Source organism: Cynara cardunculus, assembly GCF_001531365.2.
Source record: "Cynara cardunculus var. scolymus isolate 2C chromosome LG 7, CcrdV1, whole genome shotgun sequence".
Lineage (NCBI taxonomy): Eukaryota > Viridiplantae > Streptophyta > Magnoliopsida > Asterales > Asteraceae > Cynara > Cynara cardunculus.
In genome coordinates, this window is record NC_037534.1 from 7,806,046 (window position 1) to 7,808,609 (window position 2,564).

A 2,564-nucleotide genomic window follows, 5' to 3' on the forward strand; every position below is an offset into this window, starting at 1 on the left:
CATACATACATACATACATATATATTTAATTTCATAGAAGTTTTGATTGTTTTCTAATATAAAGTATTGATTATAATTAATAAACTTTATTCATCTTTCATAAATATTTAAATCATAATAAATAAGCTCTTATCATTTTCATAAATATTTTAATTTATTGGATTGCATTGGTTGTACAAATGTGATGAGTTGCATTTGAAACAAAATATATATATATATATATATATATATATTTGTTTAGTCCCTCGTGAAGAAAAGGAATTAAAATACTATTATGTGAGGGATACTCAACGACTCGCATTTTAATGATGCTATTGACAAAATCGAACTAAGAAGAAACTAGAACTATAATGACCAAAAATATGAAACAACTAATTGTATGAAAAACATTTAATAATTTTATCATAAACAATAACAAAATCATGTAAACTTTTTATATATTAATTCTTTTATAAAAAAATATATAGTTTGATTAAATCAAAAAGACTAAAATAACCCTAAATTAAATGAAGGATTTTTAATAGCTTTAGTCTCAAGAACGAAAACAACAATAAATCAAAATTCATGGAGACAGAAATTGAAATTTCAAAATCACAGGAACGAAAATTGCAACCTCTCACAATCTGTAAGGATGAAAATTGTAATTTACACTAATATTTATGACATTTAGATTTATGTGATATCTAAAAATATCCAACAAAATATTTTGTGGATTTTTGTAGCTTTTTTGTCATGGTGAATGGCCACTAAAACCATCCCCTCAATTGTACCCAAAGATTCTTGGCAAAGTATTTTCTCTGACCACATAAAAGTGTATATTTTTCTATCATTTTTTTATGAAAAATTCATATAATAAAGAATATATGATGAAATTTAAATATGAAATGATACATTTGAGAAATTGTGAATAAATAATAATGCGATTTTAAAAGATTTTTTTTAAAAAAATGATAGAAGATTATATTACAGATTACTGTTTCAAAAGCTAAATTTGTACTTCTTTTTGGAATCTTTATCCAAATGTTATTTTCTTTTCCTTTATTGATGTTTATTTTGATGGGAAAGACATGTGATTGTGTGTATCTGTCGGGTGCTATAGAAAATTTAACGCACTTTATCGTGTTTTAAAGTATATATTTTGTATATTATATATACATATATATATATACATGCATGTATGTATATGTATATGTATGTATGTATGTATATATGTATGTATGTACATATGTATATGTATATAGATATACATATGTATGGATATGTTGAAGATAAAGAGAGGGTTTCGTAACTTTTACAAATAAACGACAAAGAGGTTCATATGTAAACCCATGTGATAATTCATCAAATTTATGTATACTACTAACTCATTCCAACCTAACCCAACCCACAAAGGTTAGATTGGGTTACAAACCCGTCCTCTTACCCCTAGTTTAATGATTTATTTATTAAAAAAAAATCATAATTTCATAATTTATTTATTAAAAAAAAATCAAAACCTAATTAATTAAAATATAATATTATTTTTTTTTCTAAATTTCCCTTATTAATTATTACAACCTTTGAATCATAAAATTCAGATGACTACAAAAATAAATTTCACACGCACGAATTTTTAACATATAAAAATAAAAAAATAATACAAATTTTATTATATTCATTTTCTATTGGTTGTTATTTTAAAATAATATTAAATTATTGTTTATTTATGGGTCTTAATATCATTTTTTATTTATAAACACTTATTAAAAAATTTCGATAATAAAAATATAACAAAAAAATACCCCGAAAAAAGTATGTCTTTGAAGAGGATTGGTATAAGATGGGAAGATAAGGTTTTCTCGACTTCTACTTTTTTTTTTCTTCTTCTTTATTGCATCTTTTTCATCGTCATCTTTATAATTATTTTGGTATTAAATTTGTTATATTTAAATACGTATATTTTATTTAACATAATTAACTACTTGTGTATCCATAATAACGAATGTTGAACTTTATTTATTACTTAAATATATGTTGTATATCATTGACAATGAAATTTATATGATTTTGTAAATTGAGCTATCAGTAGCCTAGAAGCATTACGTCCTAATATAGAAATCGCAATAACCTCTTTTATCATGGTCACTAGGTCTTTAAACGAACCGAATGAACAAGAACAAAAGCTTCTTCATGTTCATTCATTTAACTTAACTGAACAAACGAACAGCAAGCGAACAAAAATTTTAGTGTTCATGTCCATTCGTTTAGGTAGCGATCGATACACAAACATGATTGGACTTGACTTGATAGGACAAAACTGGTTATCACTGGACGAGACATGTGATAACTCTAATTTTTAGAGTTATTATATGCCTTTTATTTTAATATCCTTTTGTTAATTTCGAGCCATTTTGCTTCCTAAAACCCCATTTTTGGTCTAATATTCTATTCCGAGGAGAAAGTGCATTTATGTAATTTTGAACCATTCGATGTGATTCTATGCTTTGAGAAATTATCTAGAATGAAAATATGAATGAAAATGAAAATGACAAGGAATGAAAATGAGAATGAATTTTCATTCCCCC